General features: G+C 39.7%; 1 pseudogene; it reads right to left on the bottom strand.

Annotated features, from left to right (window-relative positions):
* Nucleotides 1-1,990: 1,990 nt before the first annotated feature.
* The window catches only part of LOC102421721, a 29,255-nt pseudogene continuing 21,264 nt past the window's right edge, over nt 1,991-9,981 (bottom strand).

The raw sequence follows: 9,981 nt of genomic DNA, 5'->3' as shown, positions 1-9,981 counted from the left end.
CTATCACCTTTGTGTCACAATTATCTGTTCTTCAACTACCATTCACATCCGCCACCTACTTACATGCATGCATTATGGAATATGTAATAATTTAGAAATATTCCATCTCTGAAATATCAAACTCCAGTATCTCATTTTCTGAACTTTATTTCCTTGCCAATCCAGGTCAATTTAATATAGTCAAAATATTTATTGAACTCCTTCTATGTAAAAGGTGTTGTATAAGACACTGGAGGTAGATTGAATAACAACTACAACTGTCATAAGTGCTATGTAAAACAATTGCAGGATATATCAAAATTAGGAAGGTTACAGGATGAGTCCTGTTTAGGACACATCCCAATAACTTGAATCTATTCCCAGTTATTGTCCCCAAACCATTTCCTTAGATAAGTGTTTTACCTATACTTGCCTAGTTATTGCACCAATACCCTCCCTAACTTGGTTTTCTGCCTTAAGCTATCTCACTTCACATAATTCTAAAGTAATACTTTACAAAACTATAACATGATTATGCCATGTTCACGCTTAAAATTCAACAAATGGCTGCCCAGAACTTCCAAATTAAAGTTGATTTCTTAAATTTAACATGTAAGCCACTCCATATTCTGACTAATGTCTATTTCTATGGTCAAATCCTTTGCCTCACTCCAAATGTACCCTCTCCTCTCAGTATATTGAACATAACCTTCAGAATTCATATTGAATGCATGATACCACCATGCTTTTGTACATATTCATTTTCCTGTTTATGGTGACCTTCATGCCTCCTTTATGTACCTTTTATAAGTTACTAGAGGCCTAGTGCACGAAATTCGTGCACTGGGGGAGGGTCCCTCAGCCGGGCCTGCACCCTCTCACAGTCCAGGACCCCACAGGGGATGTCCGCCTGCTGGCTTAGGCTCATTCCCCATGGGCCCAAGCTGTCAGTTGGAAATCCCTCTTGCAGTCTGGGACCTTTCGCTCCTTACCACCTGCCTGCTCACTGCTCCTTACCACTCAACTCACTGCTGAGCTCACCAGCCATGAGCCCTATCTTTCTGTGTAGTTGTCTGTGAGCCAATTGCTCTCTTCCTTCTCACTTAGGGCAAGCAGCATGTGAGGGCAGTGTGCACTGTCGTGGAACACAGAGGGCTGTCCAGAGCTGAGGGGAGTGGCCGGGCCAATGGGGTGAGAGGTGGACACACAGAATGCTATCTCACTCAATTGTGGGATGGGCTGGCCAGCCTTCATCTTCCTGACCCCACCCAGGGAGGGACAGAGTAGGGTGTCCACTTCTCCATTCTCCATCCTTCTATCTGTGACACCTGTCACCCTTGCCAGGCCTCCCCTAAAGTGAGTTCAGCTCAATCCCTGAATGTAAAGGGGCACGGGGGGACCTCCACTCCAGTGCCCCCTGATTCCCAGGGACAGGTCCTGGTCTACAGGACCTGATCTCAGGATGGTGGCCACAGCTGCAGAACATAGATCTGTTTCAAGAAAAGTTGGGAATGTAGAGTTTCGTATGAGCCCCTACTCCAAAAGGTGGCAGTTTATTCACATTGTGGCAAAGACACCTTCAAGAGTAACATAAGTGGGTAAAGTCAGGGCCAAACTGGGCCATTTCCTCATCCAATCTCTCTGAGGTGCGTGGACAGAACCAAGTCTCAGCTCTTTGCAGGACACTTCTGGAGTTTTTTTAAGTCTAAAGGACAGTAGTCTGTCTCCATTCTTGTTCTTTGGGATTTTTTCATCATTGGATAAAAGGATCCATACATTGGGGCAATCCTCTTGAGATACAATATTCCAGTTTCACCCATGTGACAACGACAGCACCCCTCAGAGGGAGGGAGCCGACTGATAGGGAGCAGGGAATTCTGAAAATCAAAGAGATGACAGAGATGCTAAGCCTTTCCTTCACGTGTCTGACACCCCTCTTCGGGCCGCCTGCAGGCCAGGTGTCTGCTGGTCCTTTACCACTTAATGTCTTGGCAGGCTGCACTGAGCCCTGCTAGGCAGTGTGCAGGGCTGCCTGGGCCCGGGGGGAGTCACCCACCCTCCCGTTCCAGTCACTCCTGGTACAGCTCCTGCACATGGGCACTGGTCTCCGGGGGCCACACCAAGATGGCAGCGTAGATGCCTTCCATCTGCTGCAGCAGTGCCCTGTCTGCACAACCAACATCCACCTGGGCCTGGACTCTGCCACTTAGGTATGCCTGGCGCAGGCCAGGACCTCCACGAAGTGGCAGGGGAACTTGCCCCTCTGCAGCTTCAGGACCACTTCTGGATGTTCTGAAAGCCATAAGCAGCCTCAAATCATAGCAGAACCTCTCCATCCCTTTCAAGGGTGACCTCCTGGACATCTTTGTTCCTCAGGGTGCGGTAGGTGAGCACTCCCACGTCCTCGTTGAACAGTTCCTCGGCCATGTGCCTGAAGATGTGTGCCAGGTACCTGTCGGAGCTAGCACCCTGGTGGAGCCTCACCTCCTTCTCCTTCATGTCTCCAAACAGCGTGTCCACGGCAGCATCACTCGAGGCAAGGTCACTTTGCCCCATTATCTGAACATTTTCACCTAAGGTTTACAAACAGTCAGGACCCTGGGAACTGTGCGAAGCTGTGGGAACATCTTCTCAAAGGCCAGCAGTTTCTTGTCATAACACAGGACCATGATGACGTGGAAAATCTTGTCTGGGGACAGGTTCTGCTGTCTGGTGAAGTAATCCTTACCAGAGAGCCCATGATCTGCTGGGGAGACTTGGCCATGCAGAGGTGGGGGTGATGGGGTGACCCAGCACATGCTCTGCATATCGGTCCCAGCTGGGGCAGGCGGAGGTCAGCATGGGTAGCCGGGGCTCTTCCTCACGGTGCTGGCAGTACCAATGCACAAATTCCTTCTGACTCTCCAGAATGCTGAAGTCCGCAGCTATCTTCATGTCAAAGACAATGCACCCCAAGACTTTTGAGAAAGCCACAGAGCCTTCTGGATGCATCAGTGACACTGAGGCTGAATTTAGCAGCAAAATAAGGTAGAGACTAAGGACATATGGACACTGTCAGCACTTTGTGCTGTGAGGAATCACATTTCTTATTAAGGTTCAGAACACGGAAGAAGTCCTTGGTGTTCTGTTGAGAAACTTGGACTCCTTCCTCTGCGGTCACACAACTGTCACACGCCAGGCAGTCACTCAGAAATATCTTGGCATCAGCCAACTTATGGAATTCTCCCTTCTCTCAGTTCTCCTGAGCCAGACTCCGGACGTTGACTGCAGCATTCTCTTGGTCATCGGTTTTTGTTTTTTTACTACATTCCTTCCGTGTGCAGTGATCACACTTCACCTGGAGTGGGGAGGGCGTGGGCCAGCTCGAGTGACCTGGAGGAAGCACAGGGAGAGCAGTCAGTCACCGCTGGTCGCCCCTGGTGATGCTTGCACTATCCTTTCTTCCTTATGGAGCATCTATGGAGGAGAAGCAGTCGCAGTGCCCGAGGCCAAGTTCCAGGAGGCCGGCAGGGCTGTCGGGATCTTGCTGGAGGCACTGGCCCGCTGGTACCTGGCCTGTCCTCTGGAGATTGAACCTACAGGACTACTAAGGAAGCCAGTCCCCAGTTCCGCCCCACCTCCACCACTGATTGATTGGAGTCTGAGGGCCAGGAGGAGGAACCAAGAGGCCTGCCTTCCTGCTGCTTGCCAGTCCCCGAGCCACTCACTCTGGTTCCCTGTTAACCATCCCCTGATCAATGGGAGCCGGTGGGCCAGGGGAGGGACCAAGTGGTCTGCCTTCCGCCCGCTCACCAGTTGCTGCTGTCAGGGATTCATTGGAGCCTGAGGGACCCCAGTCCCCCCTGTTAGCCATCCCCTGATCAATGGAGCCTGAGGGCTGGGGGATGGGCTGGTCATCCCTTTGGTCATCACGGATGCTGGGTTTTTATATATTAGGATTTTTATTGCAATATCATTGACATGTAAAATTGTATATATTAAAGTGTACAACTTGATGTTTTGATATATGTACGCAATTTTAAATTAACTCAATACATTTAATTATAATATCTATCATCTCTACATAGTTTCCCATTGTGTGTGTGTGTGTGTGTGTGTGTGTGTGTGGTGAGGAAAGTTAAGATCTATCCTCTTAGCAAAATTTAGGTACAGGTTTTCCCCATTATTTGAAATAGAATGTTCCTATAAAGCCTTTCATAAGCTGGATGCTTTATTTGCTTTCCTTCTATTTTTGTAAAAGTTAAAATTCTTTCAGGTTTCTTTTGTTAGTGAAAACAGGTACTCATGTAGGCTTTTTGTAAAGGTAAAGTGGCATAATGCAAACTTTCAAAAAGCAGAAGATACCTGTTTATAACAGTATCATTAACTACTGTCACTATTAAATAGATTAGAATACTAGAACTTATTCATCAGGCATAACTGAAACTTTGTAGCCTTAATAAAATCATCTAATTTCTCCTTTCCCTCACCCATGGCAACCACAAAGCTATTCTCTGTTTCTATGAGTTAGACTATTTAACATCATACATATGTGACATATTATGTAGTATTTGTCTTTCTGTGTCTTTTGTTTATTCCAGTTGACATAACATCTTCCAGTTTCATCTACGTTGTTCCAAATAAAATTTCCATCTTTTTTAAGGTTAAATAATATTCCATTGTGTGTGTATCATGACTATTGTGAATGATGCTGTAATTAACTCCCATCTGTTCTTTTTATTTTCTTTTTTCCAGATTTATTGAAGCATAATTGACAATTTAAAAATGTACATATTTTAAATGTACAACCCTGATGATATATATTGTGAAATAGTCACCTCTATCTGTACTTTAAAGTCCATCACAAGCATCACAGTCTCTAAGAAGCCTTCCTGATCATGTCCTCCAGTCTGATATATATGCCCATTCTGGTTCCTTATTGCACCAGAGAATATCTCTACTTATTCCATAGGATTTGTAAACAAATATGACACTTACTCTATTTTGGACTTTTTGATATTTGTGTCCACTTATCTAAGTGGTGAACTTATATAGGGATGCAACTTTGTTTTACTTGATATTGAAACTTCAAGAGCTTATACAGAGTAGGTGCTTAAGAAATGTTCATGGGAGGAAAATAAAATGGTTAACCATTCAAAAAAAGGAAAATTAGAAATGCTCGTAGAATGCAGAGAGATAGAGATGGAAGTGAAAGAGACTAAGAAAGGGAGGGAGGGTGAGAGAGACAGAGCTGAAAAGTGGGAATAATGGAGATAAAAGCATGAAGGAATAACGAGATAGACTCAAAGACAGAAAGGAAAGCAGGTAAAAGGGAGTGAGGAAGGAAGGAAGGAAGGAAGGAAGGAAGGAAGGAAGGAAGGAAGGAAGGGAGGAATTTCTAAGAAAACATCTACGGCTTTTACACTGATTAAAAATAATAAAACGTAGAGTTTGGGGAGTATATTTGGGAATTCTAATGGAATACTATTCTGCTGTAAAAAAGAAAGAACTCTTACCATTCGCAACAGCACGGATGGACATGGAGAGCATTATGTTAAGTGAAATAAGTCAGTCGAAGAAAGATAAATATCATGTGATCTCACTCATTTTTAGAATATAATAAACAACATAAACTGATGAACATGAATAGATCTAAAGACAGAGAAGCATCAAACAGACTGTTAAACTTCAGAGGGAAGGCAGAGGAGGGGGGTGATGTAAGATATCAACCAAAGGATTTGTATGCATGCATATAAGCATGACCAATGGACACAGACACTAGGGGAGTGAGGGTATGTGTGGGGGGTGGGGGTGGCCGAGGAGAGGTCAATGAGGAAAAAAGGACACATATGTAATACTATATGTAATACTTTAAACAATAAAGAACTTTTTAAAAAGCCCTTAAGAAGAAAAATTAAAATTTCTGCACCTGAAACATATAAAATGTTATTAACAAAATCAAGTCAATAAAAAATACAAAAAAATATCACCTCCAAATACGGTAGTGCTGACAAGATTAGATAAGTGGTTCTAGAATTCAAGCACTAGTCTGGAGTTAAGAATATGACTCCAGGCTCCAAATGAATCAGAGTACGTGAAAAATACTAAAGCACATCCTGATTGTTTTGACAGAGCAAACAAGAAAATTGTGTTATTGTAGGCAAAATGGTGCCTAGGTGCTTAATTGTGGTACACTGTAACTCAGGTTTAGGACAATAAAATTATTTCTAGGCTATGATCCCTGGGGAACTGAGTTAACTGAGGTACTCCTTAACTAGGTCTAATTTGATTCTGAACTCAGACAAGGTTAAACACACAGGATACAATCATTTTAATTATTGCCAGATGCTATGAAAATAAAATCACATTGCTTTCTTAATTTACACTTAGTCCATTATGAGTTACCATATAAAATAAAGAATGCCAGTTGAATTTGAACTTCCAGTAACAACAAAAATTTTTAAAATTTCATTACTTGATCAGTCATCACTTAGGTGAATGAAACTGTAAGGAATCCTTGCAGTGGAGCATGACCATTGCTCATAACTGCTTGGTCATTGTAATGATTTATTCTTTTACCTGTATACTAAAGTTTCTGCAGTTTAAAAGACTTTATTTTATTTTCAGTGAAATTAGAACAAACTTTTAAAAAACACAGTATTATCCTTTTCATGTTGTGAGTAAAGAGTAATTTAATGCAAAAGGCTCTGCCATTTTACATTTTCCAGAGCTTTCATTCATTCTTAGTTAGTAATTAAAAATGACTTATAAATAAACACTTGGGACAATTTCCTAAATGTTCTATATTTACTTACAAGGCTGGTACTTCCATCACTCGCTCACATAAGTGGTTTTGAAAGATTGTATACAGGTTCATTTTACAATGTATTTGAAGTTTGTAATCCTGCTTAAATACACAAAAATTGGAGGGATTAACAAACTGCTGCTTGGAGGCCAAGAGAAAACAGAGCTAAGAGCAATCAAGACAGAGCCTATCAGAAACATGAGATCAATTGGTCAAAAAGTGGAAGACTGTCAACAAAAATAACATGTTATGGACCCTCAAGGCTTTCTGTTTATGCTAGAAGAAGCCTAAAATAATTTGTGGTTTTTGATGCTTGATTTAGTTTTCCACAAGCCTAATTAGCAACAGATTAAGTTTGCTGCCACTATAGTTTATTGCTGAGACTGACAAATACTTGTTGTTCATTTGTCTCTGCTATAGAAAGACTGGAGGCAATGATGTAATTACCTTTTAATACATTTAATAATATTAAAAACAACATAGTGATAGTAATACTCATATACAGAAATTTGTGAAGTATTTTAATACATTTTTAGAAAGTCAACTTTCTAATAAAAAATTCCCTGTAACAACTAAGCCATCTCATGTTCTATCCAGGTGTGTCCTCTTGGTTTGTTATAAAATGCAATTTTAAACATTCCCTGTTTCAAAATGGGGTTCCTTTGCTTTAGCAAGACTGAATATGATGACAACTTCTTCAGATTTGCCATCGAGTGTCAGTAATCCTTTTTATATGAACAATATATGAGAATGTTTAATTCAAGGATCTCAGTAAGTGAATTGGGACACTCCTTTCTTGCCAACTCATTTTTTTTTATGTTTCATTTTTTTCCAACACCAGAAAGGACTCTAATACCACCTCTGGAGTTGTTGATATATATTACAATTCAAGGTCAAGTTGGAATAACGCTACTTATTTGCTTTTCTTTGGATCTTTAATTTCTGTGCAATATATCACAAGGACACAATAAAACAGATGTTATATGTAAACAAACTGATGGCCAGATTTTCATCTTGCTTCATGAACATTCTCCTTCAACATCAAAGAGATCTTGATTTGCCCAGAAATATGTAGGAGGGTAAAGCTGAATAAGAAGTCAGTATAAAAGGATTAGATACTTTATGCATTGAATAAGTTATGACACACATCAAGAAGATATAGTCAACTACCTTTTATATCAGTCACCTACTTACATGCATGCATTCTGGAATATGTAATTATTAGAAATATTCCATCTCTGAAATAGAAAACTCCAGTATCTCATTTTCTGAACTATAATTCCATGCTATTTCAGGTCAATTTAATATACTCAAAAATATTTATTAAACTCCTTCTATGTAAAAAGTGTTGTGTAAGATACTGGAGATAGAGTGATTGAATAATAGCTACAACTATCATAAGAGCTTTGTAAAACAATTCAACTCTCAACTGTCATGCTTAATACAGAGATGAGGTTTAAATAACAGAATCTAAAATAATTATTTCAAACTATGCTTTATATAAACATACATACAAAAAAGAGATAAATAATAATTTATTTATTTCTCAGCTCTATTGGTTTAGCCCTTTCCATTGGCCAGGCCTTAATAATTCTTCAAAGAACTATAGTAAAAAGGAGGGTAATTTTTCTTCACTAATGTTTATTCAACTATAGTCATCTTTTGCCTTAGCTAATATTATTAACCTAAAGTTAAAAATTTTTCCTATTCCTTCCCAAATTCTTTTTCTGAGAAGTGTCAGAATATGCAGATCCCATTCACTCAGACTTCTATACTTCAAATTCCTTAACACATAGCATGATTAATCAAGAAAATCCTAACTGAAGAAATCTCTAAGGTAATTTGACTTCTCTTTCCCTATCCATGGTATATGTTGTATAATCCAAAGGTTGATATATAAGCCCTGGCTGGTGTGTCTCAGTTGGTAGGAGTATTTACCATACACCAGGAAGTGGTGGGTTTGATTCCCGGTCAGGACATATATTGGGTTGCTGGATTAATCCCTGGTCAGGGATCTCGAGGAAGGCAACAAATCAGTGTTTCTCTCTCACATTGATGTTTTTCTCTCACTCTATAACTCCTTTCCTGTCTCTAAAATAAATTTTTAAAAGATTTATAAATAATAAATTTCTTTAACTATTAGAAACAATAAACAAATATAGTCAAGTTGCAGGATACAAAAACAATGTGCAAAAATCCATTGGCTCCCTGTAAACTAACAACAAAGCTTTAGAAAAAGAAATGGAAAAAAAATTCCTTTTGCAATCGCAACAAAAGAATAAAATACTTAGAAATGAACTTAACAAAGAATTTGAAAGACCTATATACTAAAAATTACAAAGCATTATTAAAAGAGATAGAAAAAGATACAGCAAAATGGAAAAATATCTCATATTCATGGATGGGAAGAACCAACACAGTTAAAATGGCCATATTATCCAAAGCAATATACAGATTTAATGCAATCCCCATAAAAATGCCAATGTCATTTTTTAAAGAAATGGAATGTGAAATTATCAGATTTATATGGAATCATAAAAGACACTGAATAGGCACACCAATCCTAAAAAAAAAAAAAAAAAAAGAATGAAGCTGGAGGTATCACACTATCTGACTTCAGTTTATACTACAGAACTATGATAATCTAAACAGCATGACATTGACAGAGAAACAGACACAGAGGTCAATGTAACAGAATAGAGAGCCCAGCTATAAGATCATAAGTATATGGACATACAATTTTTGACAAAGGAGCCAGAAACACACACTGAAGTAAAGACAGTCTCTTCAATAAATGGCATTGGGAAAATTGTAAAGCCACATGCAAATGAATGAAACTAGATTACAGTTTGTCCCCATCTGCAAAAACTAATTCAAAATGGACTGAAGACCTAACCATAAAACCTGAAACAATAAGTTACATAGAAGAAAATATAAGTACCAAACTTTTGGACCTCGGTTGTAGAGAACATTTTATGAACTTGACCCCAAAGGCAAGGGAAATAAAAACAAAAATAAATGATTGGGATTATCTCAACGTGAAGAGCTTCTGCACAGCAAAAGAAATGGACAACAAAATAAAGAGGCAGCTAACCAGATGTGAGATGATATTTGCAAACAGTACTTCTGCCAAGCCTTTAATTTCCAAAATATATAAAGAACTTCAGCCCTATCAAGTTTGGCTCAGTGGATAGAGCGATGGCCTGTGGACCAAAAGG

This window comes from Myotis lucifugus, unplaced genomic scaffold (assembly GCF_000147115.1).
Source record: "Myotis lucifugus unplaced genomic scaffold, Myoluc2.0 scaffold_4, whole genome shotgun sequence".
NCBI lineage: Eukaryota > Metazoa > Chordata > Mammalia > Chiroptera > Vespertilionidae > Myotis > Myotis lucifugus.
This window is presented reverse-complemented; position numbering and strand designations above follow the sequence as displayed.